Below are 19,695 nucleotides of genomic sequence, written 5' to 3'. Positions count from 1 at the left end.
TCCAGGTTTATACAGATGACTGTGCAGTTATTTCCATGTTTATACAGATGGCGGTGAAGATAATTCCATGTTTATAGAGACAGCCATGTAGACATTTCCATGTTTATACAGATATCGGTGTAGAAATTTCCATGTTTATAGAGATAGCGGTGTAGATATTTCCATATTTATACAGATAGCGGTGTCACTATTTCCATGTTTATACAGATAGAGGTGGAGATATTTCCATGTTTATACAGATAGCGGTGGAGATATTTCCATGTTTATAGAGATAGCTATGTAGATATTTCCATGTTTATTCAGATAGCTGTTTGGCTATTTCCATGTTTATAAAGATAGCTTTGGAGATATTTCCATGTTTATACAGATGGCGGTGTAGATATTTCCATGTTTATGCAGATGGCGGTGCAGATATTTCCATGTTTATACAGATAGCGGTGTACATATTTCCATATTTATATAGATGACTATGTAGTTATTTCCATTTTATACAGATGGCGGTGTAGTTATTTCCATGTTTATACAGATAGCGATGGAGATATTTCCATATTTATACAGATGACTATGTAGATATTTCCACGTTTATACAGATAGTGGTGGAGATATTTCCATGTTTATAGAGATAGCGGTGTAGATATTTCCATGTTTATACAGATAGCGGTGTAGATATTTCCATGTTTATAGAGATAGCGGTGTAGATATTTCCATGTTTATACAGATAGCGGTGTAGATATTTCCATGTTTATAGAGATGGCGGTGTAGATATTTACATATTTATACAGATGGAAGTGTAGATATTTCCATGTTTAGAGAGATAATGGTGTAGATATTTCCGTGTTCATACAGATTGCGGTGTAGGTTTTTCAATGTTTATGGAGATAGCGGTGTAGATATTTCCAAGTTTATAGAGATGGCTGTGTGGATATTTCCATGTGTATACAGATGGCAGTGTAGATATTTCCATGTTTATACAGATGGAGGTGTAGATATTTCCATGTTTATACAGATGACTGTGTAGATATTTCCATGTTTTTACAGATGGCGGTGTAGATATTTCCATGTTTATACAGATAGTGGTGTGGCTATTTCCAAGTTCATACAGATAGCGATGTAGGTATTTCCATGTTTATAGAGATGGCTGTGTAGATATTTACATGTTTATACAGATGGCAGTGTAGATATTTTTATGTTTATACAGATAGTGGTGTAGATATTTCCAGGTTTATACAGATGATTGTGTAGATATTTCCATGTTTATACAGATGGCGGTGTAGGTATTTCCATGTGTATACAGATGGCAGTATAGATATTTCCATGTTTATACAGATGGAGGTTTAGATATTTCCATGTTTATGCAGATGACTGTGTAGGTATTTCCATGTTTTTACAGATGGCTGTGCAGTTATTTCCATGATTATACAGATAGCGGTGTGGCTATTTCCATGTTTATACAGATAGCGGTGGAGATATTTCCATGTTTATAGAGATAGCGGTGTAGATATTTCCATGTTTATACAGATAGCTGTGTGGCTATTTCCATGTTTATACAGATAGCGTTGGAGATATTTCCATGTTTATACAGATAGCGGTGGAGATATTTCCATGTTTATACAGATAGCGGTGGAGATATTTCCATGTTTTTAGAGATAGCAGTGTATATATTTCCATGTCTATACAGATATCTGTGTGGCTATTTCCATGTTTATACAGATAGCGGTGTAGATATTTCCATGTTTATAGAGATGGCTGTGTAGATATTTACATATTTTTACAGATGGCTGTGTAGATATTTCCATGTTTAGACAGATAATGGTGTAGATATTTCCTTGTTTATACAGATTGCGGTGTAGGTATTTCCATGTTTATACAGATAGCGCTGTAGATATTTCCATGTTTATACAGATGGCTGTGTAGATATTTCCACGTGTATACAGATGGCAGTGTAGATATTTCCATGTTTATACAGATGGAGGTGTAGATATTTCCATGTTTATACAGATGACTGTGTAGATATTTCCATGTTTTTACAGATGGCGGTGTAGATATTTCCATGTTTATACAGATAGCGGTGTGGCTATTTCCATGTTTATACAGGTAGCTGTGGAGATATTTCCATGTTTATAGAGATGGCTGTGTAGATATTTACATGTTTATACAGATGGCAGTGTAGATATTTTCATGTTTATACAGATAGTGGTGTAGATATTTCCAGGTTTATACAGATGACTGTGTAGTTATTTCCATGTTTATACAGATGGCGGTGAAGATATTTCCATGTTTATAGAGACAGCCATGTAGATATTTCCATGTTTATACAGATAGCGGTGTAGAAATTTCCATGTTTATAGAGATAGCGGTGTAGATATTTCCATATTTATACAGATAGCGGTGTCTCTATTTCCATATTTATACAGATAGCGGTGGAGATATTTCCATGTTTATACAGATAGCGGTGGAGATATTTCCATGTTTATAGAGATAGCGGTGTAGGTATTTCCATGTTTATAAAGATAGCTGTGTGGCTATTTCCATGTTTATACAGATAGCGTTGGAGATATTTCCATGTTTATAGAGATGGCGGTGTAGATATTTCCATGTTTATGCAGATGGCGGTGCAGATATTTCCATGATTATACAGACAGCGGTGTACATATTTCCATATTTATACAGATGACTGTGTAGTTATTTCCATTTTTATACAGATGGCGGTGTAGGTATTTCCATGTTTATACAGATAGCGGTGGAGGTATTTCCATGATTATACAGATGACTGTGTAGATATTTCCATGTTTATACAGATAGCGGTGGAGATATTTCCATGTTTATACAGATAGCGGTGTAGATATTTCCAAGTTTATACAGATAGCGGTGTGGCTATTTCCATGTTTATACAGATAGCGGTGTAGATATTTCCATGTTTATAGAGATGGCTGTGTAGATATTTACATATTTATACAGATGGCAGTGTAGATATTTCCATGTTTAGACAGATAATGGTGTAGATATTTCCATGTTTATACAGATTGCGGTGTAGGTATTTCCATGTTTATGGAGATAGCGGTGTAGATATTTCCAAGTTTATAGAGGTGGCTGTGTGGATATTTCCATGTGTATACAGATGGCAGTGTAGATATTTCCATGTTTATACTGATGGAGGTGTAGATATTTCCATGTTTATACAGATGACTGTGTAGATATTTCCATGTTTTTACAGATGGCGGTGTAGATATTTCCATGTTTATACAGATAGCGGTGTGGCTATTTCCATGTTCATACAGATAGCGGTGTAGATATTTCCATGTTTATAGAGATGGCTGTGTAGATATTTACATGTTTATACAGATGGCAGTGTAGATATTTTCGTGTTTATACAGATAGTGGTGTAGATATTTCCAGGTTTATACAGATGATTGTGTAGTTATTTGCATGTTTATGCAGATGGTGGTGAAGATATTTCCATGTTTATAGAGACAGCCATGTAGATATTTCCATGCTTATACAGATAGCGGTGTAGACATTTCCATGTTTATAGAGATAGCGGTGTAGATATTTCCATATTTATACAGATAGCGGTGTCACTATTTCCATGTTTATACAGATAGCGGTGGAGATACTTCCATGTTTATACAGACAGCGGTGGTGATATTTCCATGTTTATAGAGATAGCAGTGTATATATTTCCATGTATATACAGATAGCTGTGTGGCTATTTCCATGTTTATACAGACAGCGGTGTAGGTATTTCCATGTTTATAGAGATGGCTCTGTTGATATTTACATATTTATACAGATGGCAGTGTAGATGTTTCCATGTTTAGACAGATAATGGTGTAGATATTTCCATGTTTATACAGATTGCGGTGTAGGTATTTCCATGTGTATACAGATGGCAGTATAGATATTTCCATGTTTATACAGATGGAGGTGTAGATATTTCCATGTTTATGCAGATGACTGTGTAGATATTTCCATGTTTTTAGAGATGGCGGTGTAGATATTTCCATGATTATACAGACAGCGGTGTGGCTATTTCCATGTTTATACAGATAGCGGTGGAGATATTTCCATGTTTATAGAGATACCGGTGTAGATATTTCCATGTTTATACAGATATCTGTGTGGCTATTTCCATGTTTATACAGATAGCGGTGTAGATTTTCCATGTTTATAGAGATGGCTGTGTAGATATTTACATATTTTTACAGATGGCAGTGTAGATATTTCCATGTTTGGACAGATAATGGTGTAGATATTTCCATGTTTATAGAGATAGCGGTGTAGGTATTTCCATGTTTATACAGATAGCGGTGTAGTTATTTCCATGTTTATAAAGATGGCTGTGTAGATATTTCCACGTGTATACAGATGGCAGTGTAGATATTTCCATGTTTACACAGATGGAGGTGTAGATATTTCCAGGTTTATACAGATGACTGTGTAGATATTTCCATGTTTTTACAGATGGCGGTGTAGATATTTCCATGTATATACAGATAGCGGTGTGGCTATTTCCATGTTTATACAGATAGCTGTGGAGATATTTCCATGTTTATAGAGGTGGTTGTGTAGATATTTACATGTTTATACAGATGGCAGTGTAGATATTTTCATGTTTATATAGATAGTGGTGTAGATATTTCCAGGTTTATACAGATGACTGTGCAGTTATTTCCATGTTTATACAGATGGCGGTGAAGATAATTCCATGTTTATAGAGACAGCCATGTAGACATTTCCATGTTTATACAGATAGCGGTGTAGAAATTTCCATGTTTGTAGAGATACCGGTGTAGATATTTCCATGTTTATACAGATAGCTGTGTGGCTATTTCCATGTTTATACAGATAGCGTTGGAGATATTTCCATGTTTATACAGATAGCGGTGGTGATATTTCCATGTTTATACAGATAGCGGTGGAGATATTTCCATGTTTATAGAAATAGCAGTGTTTATATTTCCATGTTTATACAGATATCTGTGTGGCTATTTCCATGTTTATACAGATAGCGGTGTAGATATTTCCATGTTTATAGAGATGGCTGTGTAGATATTTACATATTTTTACAGATGGCAGTGTAGATATTTCCATGTTTAGACAGATAATGGTGTAGATATTTCCATGTTTATACAGATTGCTGTGTAGGTATTTCCATGATTATACAGATAGCGGTGTAGTTATTTCCAAGTTTATAAAGATGGCTGTGTAGATATTTCCACGTGTATACAGATGGCAGTGTAGATATTTCCATGTTTATACAGATGGAGGTGTAGATATTTCCATGTTTATACAGATGACCGTGTAGATATTTCCATGTTTTTACAGATGGCGGTGTAGATATTTCCATGTATGTACAGATAGCGGTGTGGCTATTTCCATGTTTATACAGATAGCTGTGGAGATATTTCCATGTTTATAGAGATAGCTGTGGAGATATTTCCATGTTTGTACAGATAGCGGTGTAGATATTTCCATGTTTATAGAGATGGCTGTGTAGATATTTACATGTTTATACAGATGGCAGTGTAGATATTTTCATGTTTATATAGATAGTGGTGTAGATATTTCCAGGTTTATACAGATGACTGTGCAGTTATTTCCATGTTTATACAGATGGCGGTGAAGATAATTCCATGTTTATAGAGACAGCCATGTAGACATTTCCATGTTTATACAGATATCGGTGTAGAAATTTCCATGTTTATAGAGATAGCGGTGTAGATATTTCCATATTTATACAGATAGCGGTGTCACTATTTCCATGTTTATACAGATAGAGGTGGAGATATTTCCATGTTTATACAGATAGCGGTGGAGATATTTCCATGTTTATAGAGATAGCTATGTAGATATTTCCATGTTTATTCAGATAGCTGTTTGGCTATTTCCATGTTTATAAAGATAGCTTTGGAGATATTTCCATGTTTATACAGATGGCGGTGTAGATATTTCCATGTTTATGCAGATGGCGGTGCAGATATTTCCATGTTTATACAGATAGCGGTGTACATATTTCCATATTTATATAGATGACTATGTAGTTATTTCCATTTTATACAGATGGCGGTGTAGTTATTTCCATGTTTATACAGATAGCGATGGAGATATTTCCATGTTTATACAGATGACTATGTAGATATTTCCACGTTTATACAGATAGTGGTGGAGATATTTCCATGTTTATAGAGATAGCGGTGTAGATATTTCCATGTTTATACAGATAGCGGTGTAGATATTTCCATGTTTATAGAGATTGCTGTGTATATATTTACATATTTATACAGATGGCAGTGTAGATATTTCCATGTTTAGACAGACAATGGTGTAGATATTTCCATGTTTATACAGATTGCGGTGTAGTTATTTCCATGTTTATAGAGATAGCGGTGTATATATTTCCATGTTTATACAGATGGCTGTGTGGATATTTCCATGAGTATACAGATGGCAGTGTAGATATTTCCATGTTTATGCAGAGGAGGTGTAGATATTTCCATGTGTATACAGATGACTGTGTAGATATTTCCATGTTTTTACAGATGGCGGTGTAGATATTTCCATGTTTATACAGATAGCGGTGTGGCTATTTCCATGTTCATACAGATAGCGGTGTAGATATTTCCATGTTTATAGAAATGGCTGTGTAGATATTTACATGTTTATACAGATGGCAGTGTAGATATTTTCATATTTATACAGATAGTGGTGTAGATATTTCCAGGTTTATACAGATGACTGTGTAGTTATTTCCATGTTTATACAGATGGCGGTGAAGATATTCACATGTTTATAGAGACAGCCATGTAGATGTTTCCATGTTTATACAGATAGCGGTGTAGATATTTCCATATTTATACAGATAGCGGTGGCACTATTTCCATGTTTATATAGATATCGGTGGAGATATTTCCATGTTTATACAGATAGCGGTGGAGATATTTCCATGTTTATAGAGATAGCGGTGTAGATATTTCCATGTTTATACAGATAGCGGTGAGGCTATTTCCATGTTTATACAGATAGCGGTGTAGATATTTCCATGTTTATAGAGATGGCTGTGTAGATATTTACATATTTATACAGATGGCAGTGTAGTTATTTCCATGTTTAGACAGATAATGGTGTAGATATTTCCATGTTTATACAGATTGCGGCGTAGGTATTTCCATGTTTTTAGAGATAGCGGTGTAGACATTTCCATGTTTCTACAGATGGCTGTGTGGATATTTCCATGCGTATACAGATGGCAGTGTAGATATTTCCATGTTTATACAGATGGAGGTGTAGATATTTCCATGTACATACAGATTGCGGTGTAGGTATTTCCATGTGTATACAGATGGCAGTATAGATATTTCCAGGTTTATACAGATGGAGGTGGAGATATTTCCATGTTTATACAGATGACTGTGTAGATATTTCCATGTTTTTACAGATGGCGGTGTAGATATTTCCATGTTTATACAGATAGCGTTGTGGCTATTTCCATGTTTATACAGATAGCGGTGGAGATATTTCCATGTTTATAGAGATAGCGGTGTAGATATTTCCATGTTTATACAGATAGCGGTGGAGATATTTAGATGTTTATACAGTTTGCGGTGGAGGTATTTCCATGTTTATAGAGATAGCAGTGTGTATATTTCCATGTTTATACAGATATCTGTGTGGCTATTTCCATGTTTATACAGATAGCGGTGTAGATATTTCCGTGTTTATAGAGATGGCTGTGTAGATATTTACATATTTACACAGATGGCAGTGTAGATATTTCCATTTTTAGACTGATAATGGTGTAGATATTTCCATGTTTATACAGATTGCGGTGTAGGTATTTCCGTGTTTATATATATAGCGGTGTAGATATTTCCATGTTTATACAGATGGCTGTGTAGATATTTCCACGTGTATACAGATGGCAGTGTAGATATTTCCATGTTTATACAGATGGAGTTGTAGATATTTCCATGTGTATACAGATGACTGTGTAGATATTTCCATGTTTTTCAGATGGCGGTGTAGATATTTCCATGTTTATACAGAGAGCGGTGTGGCTATTTCCATGTTCATACAGATAGCGGTGTAGATATTTCCATGTTTATAGAGATGGCTGTGTAGATATTTACATGTTTATACAGATGCAGTGTAGATATTTTCATGTTTATACCGATAGTGGTGTAGATATTTCCAGGTTTATACAGATGACTTTGTGATTACTTCCATGTTTATACAGATGGCGGTGAAGATATTTCCGTGTTTATAGAGACAGCCATGTAGATATTTCCATGTTTATACAGATAGCGGTGTAGACATTTCCATGTTTATAGAGATAGCGGTGTAGGTATTTCCATACTTATACAGATAGTGGTGTCACTATTTCCATGTTTATACAGATAGCTTTGTGGCGATTTCCATATTCATACAGATAGCATTGGAGATATTCCCATGTTTATACAGATAGCGGTGGAGATATTTCCATGTTTATACAGATAGCGGTGGAGATATTTCCATGTTTATAGAGGTAGCAGTGTATATATTTCCATGTATATACAGATACCTGTGGAGATATTTTCATGTTTATAGAGATGGCTGTGTAGATACTTACATGTTTATACAGATGGCAGTGTAGATATTTTCATGTTTATATAGATAGTGGTGTACATATTTCCAGGTTTATACAGATGACTCTGTAGTTATTTCCATGTTTATACAGATGGCGGTGAAGATATTTCGAAGTTTATAGAGATAGCGGTGTAGATATTTCCATATTTATACAGATAGCGGTGTCACTATTTCCATGTTTATACAGATAGAGGTGGAGATATTTCCATGTTTATACAGCTAGCGATGGAGATATTTCCATGTTTATAGAGATAGCGATGTAGATATTTCCATGTTTATACAGATAGCTGTGTGGCTATTTCCATGTTTATACAGATAGCTTTGCAGATATTTCCATGTTTATACAGATGGCGGTGTAGATATTTCCATGTTTATGCAGATGGCGGTGCAGATATTTCCATGTTTATACAGATAGCGGTGTACATATTTCCATATTTATACAGATGACGGTGTAGTTATTTCCATTTTTACACAGATGGCGGTGTAGATATTTCCATGTTTATACAGATAGCGGTGGAGATATTTCCATGTTTATGCAGATGGCGGTGCAGATATTTCCATGTTTATACAGATAGCGGTGTACATATTTCCATATTTATACAGATGACGGTGTAGTTATTTCCATTTTTACACAGATGGCGGTGTAGATAATTCCATGTTTATACAGATAGCGGTGGAGATATTTCCATGTTTATGCAGATGGCGGTGCAGATATTTCCATGTTTATACAGATAGCGGTGTACATATTTCCATATTTATACAGATGACTGTGTAGTTATTTCCATTTTTACACAGATGGCGGTGTAGATATTTCCATGATTATACAGATTGCAGTGTAGGTATTTCCATGTTTATAGAGATAGCGGTGTAGATATTTCCATGTTTATACAGATGGCTGTGTAGGTATTTCCATGTGAATACAGATGGCAGTGGAGATATTTCCATGTTTATACAGATAGCGGTGGGGATATTTCCATGTTTATACAGATAGCGGTGGAGATATTCCCATGTTTATAAAGATAGCAGTGTATATATTTCCATGTTTATACAGATATCTGTGTGGCTATTTCCATGTTTATACAGATAGCGGTGTAGATATTTCCATGTTTATAGAGATGACAGTGTAGATATTTCCGTATTTATACAGATGGCAGTGTAGATATTTCCATGTTTAGAGAGATAATGGTGTAGATATTTCCATGTTTATACAGATTGTGGTGTAGGTATTTCCATATTTAAAGAGATAGCGGTGTAGATATTTCCATGTTTATACAGATGGCTGTGTGGATATTTCCATGTATATATAGATGGCAGTGTAGTTATTTCCATGTTTATACAGATGGAGGTGTAGATATTTCCATGTTTATACAGATGACTCTGTGTATATTTCCATGTGTATACAGATGGCAGTGTAGATATTTCCATATTTTTACAGATGGAGGTGTAGATATTTCCATGTTTATACAGATGACTTTGTAGATATTTAAACGTTTTTACAGATGGCGGTGTAGATATTTCCATGTTTATAAAGATAGCGGTGTGGCTATTTCCATGTTTATACAGATAGCGGTGGAGATATTTCCATGTTTACAGAGATTGCTGTGTAGATATTTACATGTTTATACAGATGGCAGTGTAGATATTTTCGTGTTTATACAGATAGTGTTGTAGATATATCCAGGTTTATACAGATGACTGTGTAGATATTTCCATGTTTATACAGATGGCGGTGAAGATATTTCCATGTTCATAGAGACAGCCATGTAGATATTTCCATGTTTATACAGATAGCGGTGTAGACATTTCCATGTTTATATAGATAGCGGTGTAGATATTTCCTTATTTATACAGATAGCGGTGTCACTATTTCCATGTTTATACAGATAGCGGTGGAGATATTTCCATGTTTATACAGATAGCGGTGGAGGTATTTCCATGTTTATACAGATAGCGGTGTAGATATTTCCATGTTTATACAGATAGCTGTGTGGCTATTTCCATGTTTATACAGATAGCGGTGTAGATATTTCCATGTTTAAAGAGATGGCTGTGTAGATATTTACATATTTATACAGATGGCAGTGTAGATATTTCCATGTTTAGACAGATAATGGTGTAGATATTTCCATGTTTATGAAGATTGCGGTGTAAGTATTTCCATGTTTATAGAGATAGCGGTGTAGATATTTCCATGTTTATACAAATTGCTGTGTCGATATTTCCATGTGTATACAGATGGCAGTGTAGGTATTTCCATGTTTATAGAGAGGGCTGTGTAGATATTTTCATGTTTATACAGACGCCTGTGTAGATATTTTCATGTTTATACAGATAGTGGTGTAGATATTTACAGGTTTATACAGATGATTGTGTAGTTATTTCCATGTCTATACAGATGGCGGTGAAGATATTTCCATGTTTATAGAGACAGCCATGTAGATATTTCAATGTTTATACAGATAGCGGTGTAGACATTTCCATGTTTATAGAGATAGAAGTGTAGATATTTCCATATTTATACATATAGCGGTGTCACTATTTCCATGTTTATACAGATATCGGAGGAGATATTTCCAAGTTTATACAGATAGCGGTGGAGATATTTCCATTTTTATGGAGATAGCGGTGTAGACAACTCCATGTTTATACAGATAGCTGTGTGGCTATTTCCATGTTTATACAGATAGCGTTGGAGGTATTTCCATGTTTATACAGATGGCGGTGTAGATATTTCCATGTTTATGCAGATGACGGTGCAGATATTTCCATGTTCATACAGATAGCGGTGTACATATTTCCATATTAATACAGATGACTGTGTAGTTATTTCTATTTTTATACAGATGGCGGTGTAGATATTTCCATGTTTATACAGATAGAGGTGGAGATATTTCCATGTTTATACAGATGACTGTGTACATATTTCCATGTGTATACAGATGGCAGTGTAGATATTTCCATGTTTATACAGATGGAGGTGTAGATATTTCCATGTGTATACAGATGACTGTGTAGATATTTCCATGTTTTTACAGATGGCGGTGTAGATATTTCCATGTTTATACAGATGGCGGTGTGGCTAGTTCCATGTTTATACAGATAGCGGTGTAGATATTTCCATGTTAATAGAGATGGCTGTGTTGATATTTACATGTTTATACAGACGGCAGTGTAGTTATTTTCATGTTTATACAGATAGTGGTGTAGATATTTCCAGGTTTATACAGATGACTGTGTAGTTATTTCCATGTTTATACAGATAGCGGTGGAGATATTTCCATGTTTATAGAGATAGCGGTGTAGATATTTCCATGTTTATACAGATAGCAGTGTGGCTATTTCCATGTTTATACAGATAGCGTTGGAGATATTTCCTTGTTTATACAGATGGCGGTGTAGATATTTCCATGTTTATGCAGATGGCGGTGCAGATATTTCCATGTTTATACAGATAGCGGTGTACATATTTCCATATTTATACAGATGACTGTGCAGTTATTTCTATTTTTATACAGATGGCGGTGTAGATATTTCCATGTTTATACAGATAGCGGTGGAGATATTTCCATGTTTATACAGATGACTGTGTAGGTATTTTCATATTTTTACACATGTCGGTGTAGATAATTCCATGTTTATACAGATAGCAGTGTAGATATTTCCATGTTTATAGAGATGGCTGTGTAGATATTTCCATGTTTATACAGATGGCAGTGTAGATATTTCCATGTTTGTACAGACAGTGGTGTAGATATTTCCAGGTTTATACAGATGACTCTGTAGTTATTTCCATGTTTATACAGACGGCGGTGAAGATATTTCCATGTTTATAGAGACAGCCATGTAGATATTTCCATGTTTATACAGATAGCGTTGTAGACATTTCCATGTTTATAGAGATAGCGCTGTAGATATTTCCATATTTATACAGATAGCGGTGTCACTATTTCCATGTTTATACAGATAGCACTGGAGATATTTCCATGTTTATACTGATAGCGGTGGAGATATTTCCATGTTTATAGAGATAGCTGTGTGGCTATTTCCATGTTTATACAGATAGCGCTGGAGATATTTCCATGTTTATACAGATAGCGGTGGAGATATTTCCATTTTTATACAGATAGCGGTGGAGATATTTCCATGTTTATACAGAAAGCGGTGGAGATATTTCCATGTTTAAAGAGATAGCAGTGTATATATTTACATGTTTATACAGATATCTGTGTGGCTAATTTCATGTTTATACAGATAGCGGTGTAGATATTTCCATGTTTATAGAGATTGCTGTGTAGATATTTACATATTTATACAGATGGCAGTGTAGATATTTCCATGTTTAGACAGATAATGGTGTATATATTTCCATGTTTATACAGATTGCGGTGTAGTTATTTCCATGTTTATAGAGATAGCGGTGTAGATATTTCCGTGTTTGTACAGATGGCTGTGTAGATATTTCCAGGTTTATACAGATGACTATGTAGGTATTTCCATGTTTATACAGATGGCTGTGTAGTTATTTCCATGTTTATAGAGATGGCGGTGAAGATATTTCCATGTTCATAGGGACAGCCATGTTGATATTTCCATGTTTATACAGATAGCGGTGTTGACATTTCCATGTTTACAGAGATAGAGGTGTAGATATTTACATATTTATACAGATAGCGGTGTCACTATTTCCATGTTTATACAGATAGCGGTGTAGATATTTCCATGTTTATACAGATAGCGGTGGAGTTATTTCCACGTTTATACAGATAGCGGTGGAGATATTTCCATGTTTATAGAGAGAGCGGTGTAGATATTTCCATGTTTATACAGATAGCGGTGTGGCTATTTCCATGTTTGTTCAGATAGCGGTGTAGATATTTCCATGTTTATACAGATGGCTGTGTAGATATTTACATAATTATACAGATGGCAGTGTAGATATTTTCATGTTTAGACAGATAACGATGTAGATATTTCCATGTTTATACAGATTGCGGTGTAGGTATTTCCATGTTTATAGAGATAGCGGTGTAGATATTTCCATGGTTATACAGATGGCTGAGTGGATATTTCCATGTGTATACAGATGGCAGTGTAGATATTTCCATATTTATACAGATGACTGTGTAGATATTTCCATGTTTTTACAGATGGCGGTGTAGATATTTCCATTTTTATACAGATAGCGGGTGTAGCTATTTCCATGTTTATACAGATTGCGTTGTAGATATTTCCATGTTTATAGATATGGCTGTGTAGATATTTACATGTTTATACAGATGTCAGTGTGGATATTTTCATGTTTATACTGATAGTGGTGTAGATATTTCCAGTTTTATACAGATGACTGTGTAGGTATTTCCATGTTTATACAGATAGCGGTGTAGCTATTTCCATGTTTATTGAGATAGCCATGTAGATATTTCCATGTTTATACAGATAGCGGTGTAGACATTTCCATGTTTATAGAGATAGCGGTGTAGATATTTCCATATTTATACAGATAGCGGTGTCCCTATTTCCATGTTTATACTGATAGCGGTGGAGATATTTCCATGTTTATGCAGATAGCGGTGGAGATATTTCGATGTTTATACAGATAGCAGTGGAGATATTTCCATGTTTATGGAGATAGCGGTGGAGATATTTCCATGTTTATAGAGATAGCGGTGGAGATATTTCCATGTTTATACAGATAGCTGTGTGGCTATCTCCATGTTTATACAGATAGCGGTGTAGATATTTCCATGTTTATACAGATGGCTGTGTAGATATTTACATATTTATACAGATGGCAGTGTAGACATTTCCATGTTTAGACAGATAATGGTGTAGATATTTTCATGTTTATACAGATTGCGTTGTAGGTATTTCCATGTTTATAGAGATAGCGGTGTAGATATTTCCATGTTTTTACTGATAGCTGTGTGGCTATTTCCATGTGTATACAGATAGCGTTGGAAATATTTCCATGTTTATACAGATAGCATTGTAGGTATTTCCATGTTTATAGAGATAGCGGTGTAGATATTTCCATGTTTATACAGATAGCTTTGTGGCTACTTCCATGTTTATACAGATAGCGTTGGACATATTTCCATGTTTATACAGATGGCGGTGCAGATATTTCCATGTTTATGCAGATGGCGGTGCAGATATTTCCATGTTTATACAGATAGTGGTGTAGATATTTCCAGGTTTATACAGATGACTCTGTAGGTATTTCCATGTTTATACAGATAGCGGTGTAGATATTTCCATGTTTATTGAGATAGCCATGTAGATATTTCCATGTTTATACAGATAGAGTTGTAGACATTTCCATGTTTATAGAGATAGCGGTGTAGATATTTCCATATTTATACAGATAGCGGTGTCCCTATTTCCATGTTTATACTGATAGAGGTGGAGATATTTCCATGTTAATAGAGATAGCGGTGGAGGTATTTCCATGTTTATAGAGATAGCGGTGTAGTTATTTCCATGTTTATACAGATAGCTGTGTGGCTATTTCCATGTTTATACAGATAGCGTTGGAGATATTTCCGTGTTTATACAGATAGCGGTGGAGATATTTCCATGTTTATTCAGATATCGGTGGAGATATTTCCACGTTTATAGAGATAGCAGTGTATATATTACCATGTTTATACAGATAGCTGTGTGGCTATTTCCATGTTTATACAGATAGCAGTGTAGATATTTCCATGTTTATAGAGATGGCTGTGTAGATATTTACATATTTATACAGATGGCAGTGTAGATATTTCCATGTTTAGACAGATAATGGTGTAGATATTTCCATGTATATACAGATTGCGGTGTTGGTATTTCCATGTTTATAGAGATAGCGGTGTAGATATTTCCATGTTTATACAGATGGCTGTGTAGATATTTCCATGTGTAAACAGATGGCAGTATAGATATTTCCATGTTTATAAAGATGGAGGTGTAGATATTTCCATGTTTACACATGACTGTGTAGATATTTCCATGTTTTTACAGATGGCGGTGTAGGTATTTCTAAGTATATACAGATAGTGGTGTGGCTATTTCCATGTTTATACACATAGCGGTGTAGATATTTCCATGCTTATAGAGATGGCTGTGTAGATATTTACATGTTTATACAGATGGCAGTGTAGATATTTTCATGTTTATACTGATAGTTGTGTAGATATTTCCAGGTTTATACAGATGACTGTGTAGTTATTTCCATGTTTATACAGATGGCGGTGAAGTTATTTCCATGTTCATAGAGACAGCCATGTAGATATTTCCATGTTTATACAGATAGCGGTGTAGACATTTCCATGTTTATAGAGATAGTGGTGTAGATATTTCCATACTTATAGAAATAGCGGTGTCACTATTTCCATGTTTATACAGATAGCGGTGGAGATATTTCCATGTTTATACAGATAGAGTTGGAGATATTCCATGTTTATAGAGATAGCGGTGTAGATATTTCCATGTTTATACAGATAGCTGTGTGGCTATTTCCATGTTTATACAGATAGCGTTGGAGATATTTCCATGTTTATACAGATGGCGGTGTAGATATTTCCATGTTTATGCAGATGGCGGTGCAGAGATTTCCATGTTTATACAGATAGCGGTGAACATATTTCCATATTTATACAGATGACTGTGTAGTTAATTCTATTTTTATACAGATGGAGGTGTAGAAATTTCCATGTTTATACAGATAGCAGTGGAGATATTTCCATGTTTATACAGATGACTGTGTAGATATTTTCATGTTCATAGAGATAGCGGTGTAGATATTTCCATGTTTATACAGATAGCTGTGTGGCTATTTCCATGTTTATACAGTTAGCGGTGTAGATATTTCCATGTTTATAGAGATGGCTGTGTAGATACTTACATATTTATACAGATGGCAGTGTAGATATTTCCATGTTTAGACAGATAATGGTGTAGATATTTCCATGTTTATACAGATTGCGGTGTAGGTACTTCCATGTTTATGGAGATAGCGGTGTAGGTATTTCCATGTTTATACAGATAGCTGTGTGGCTATTTCCATGTTTATACAGATAGCGTTGGAGATATTTCCATGTTTATACAGATGGCGGTGTAGATATTCCATGTTTATGCAGATGGCGGTGCAGATATTTCCATGTTTATACAGATAGCAGTGTACATATTTCCATATTTATAGAGATGACTGTGTAGTTATTTCCATTTTTATACAGATGGCGGTGTAGATATTTCCATGTTTATACAGATAACGTTGGAGGTATTTCCATGTTTACAAAGATGACTGTGTACATATTTTCATATTTTTACACATGTCGGTGTAGATATTTCCATGATTATACAGATAGCGGCGTGGCTATTTCAATGTTTATACAGCTAGCAGTGTAGATATTTCCATGTTTATAGAGATGGATGTGAAGATATTTCCATGTTTATACAGATGGCAGTATATATATTTCCATGTTTGTACAGACAGTGGTGTAGATATTTCCATGTTTATACAGATGACTGTGTAGGTATTTCCATGTTTATACAGATGGCGGTGTAGATATTTCCATGTTTATTGAGATAGCCATGTAGATATTTCCATGTTTATACAGATACCGGTGTAGACATTTCCATGTTTATAGAGATAGCGGTGTACATATTTCCATATTTATACAAATAGCGGTGTCCCTATTTACATGTTTATACAGATAGCGGTGGAGATATTTCCATGTTTACAGATAGCGGTGGAGATATTTCCATGTTTATAGAGTTAGCGGTGTAGATATTTCCATGTTTATACAGATAGCGGTGTGGCTATTTCCATGTTTATACAGATGACTGTGTAGTTATTTCCATGTTTATAGAGATGGTTGTGCAGATATTTACATATTTATATGGATGGCAGGGTAGATATTTCCATGTTTATACAGATAATGGTGTTGATATTTCCATGTTTATACAGATTGCGGTGTAGGTATTTCCATGTTTATAGACATAGCATTGTAGATATTTCCATGTTTATACAGATGGCTGTGTAGATATTTCCATGTGTATACAGATGGCAGTGTAGATATTTCCATCTTTATACAGATGGAGGTGTAGATATCTCCATGTTTATACAGATGACTGTGTAGATATTTCCATGTTTTTACAGATGCCGGTGTAGATATTTCTAAGTTTATAAAGATAGCGGTGTGGCTATTTCCATGTTTACACAGATAGCGGTGTAGATATTTCAATGTTTATAGAGATGGCTGTGTATATATTTACATGTTTCTACAGACGGCAGTGTAGATATTTTCATGTTTATACAGATAGTGGTGTAGATATTTCCAGGTTTATACAGATGACTTTGCAGTTATTTCCATGTTTATACAGATGGCGGTGAAGATGTTTCCATGTTTATAGAGACAGCCATGTAGATATTTCCATGTTTATAGAGATGGCTGTGTAGATATTTACATATTTATACAGATGGCAGTGTAGATATTTCCATGTTTAGACAGATAATGGTGTAGATATTTACATGTTTATACAGATTGCGGTGTAGGTATTTTCATGTTTATTGACATAGCGGTGTAGATATTTCCATGTTTCTACAGATGGCTGTGTAGATATTTCCATGTGTATACAGATGGCAGTGTAGATATTTCCATGTTTATACAGATGGAGGTGTAGATATTTCCATGTTTATACAGATGACTGTGTAGGTATTTCCATGTTTTTACAGATGGCGGTGTAGCTATTTCCATGTTTATACAGATAGGGGTGTGGCTATTTCCATGTTTATACAGATAGCGGTGTAGATATTTCCATGTTTATAGAGATGGCTGTGTAGATATTTACATGTTTATACAGAAGGCAGTGTAGATATTTTCATGTTAATACAGATTGTGGTGTAGGTATTTCCATGTTTATAGAGATAGCGGTGTAGATATTTCCATGTTTATACAGATGGCTGTGTAGATATTTCCATGTGTATACAGATGGCAGTATAGATATTTCCATGTTTATAAAGATGGAGGTGTAGATATTTCTATGTTTACACAGATGACTGTGTAGGTATTTCCATGTTTATACAGATGGCGGTGTAGACATTTCCATGTTTATACAGATAGCGGTGTGGCTATTTCCATGTTTATACAGATAGCGGTGCAGATATTTCCAGGTTTATAGAGATGGCTGTATAGATATTTACATGTTTATACAGATGGCAGTGTAGTTATTTCCATGTTTATACAGATAGTGGTGTAGATATTTCCAGGTTTATGCAGATGACTGTGTAGTTATTTCAATGTTTATACAGATGGCGGTGAAGATATTTCCATGTTTATAGAGACAGCCATGTAGATATTTCCATGTTTACACAGATAGCGGTGTAGACATTTCCATGTTTACAGAGATAGCGGTGTAGATATTTCCATATTTGTACAGATAGCGGAGTCACTATTTCCATGTTTATACAGATAGCGGTGGAGATATTTCCATGTTTATTCAGATAGCCGTGGAGATATTTCCATGTTTATAGAGATAGCGGTGTAGATATTTCCATGTTTATACAGATAGCTGTGTGGCTATTTCCATGTTTATACAGATAGCGTTGGAGATATTTCCATGTTTATACAGATAGCGGTGGAGACATTTCCATGTTTATACAGATAGCGGTGGAGATATTTCCATGTTTATAGAGATAGCAGTGTATATATTTCCATGTTTATACAGATAGCAGTGTGGATATTTCCATGTTTAGACAGATAATGGTGTAGATATTTACATGTTTATACAGATTGCAGTGTAGGTATTTCCATGTTTATAGAGATAGCGGTGTAGATATTTCCATGTTTATACAGATGGCTGTTTAGATATTTCCATGTGTATACAGATGGCAATATAGATATTTCCATGTTTATACAGATGGAGGTGTAGATATTTTCATGTTTATACAGATGACTGTGTAGATATTTCCATGTTTTTACAGATGGCGGTGTACATATTTCCATGTTTATACAGATAGCGTTGGAGATATTTCCATGTTTATACAGATAGCGGTGGAGATATTTCCATGTTTATACAGATAGCGTTGGA

The sequence above is a fragment of the Pan paniscus genome, chromosome 8, assembly GCF_029289425.2.
Source record: "Pan paniscus chromosome 8, NHGRI_mPanPan1-v2.0_pri, whole genome shotgun sequence".
Lineage (NCBI taxonomy): Eukaryota > Metazoa > Chordata > Mammalia > Primates > Hominidae > Pan > Pan paniscus.
Note: the sequence above shows the minus strand (reverse complement) of the source record.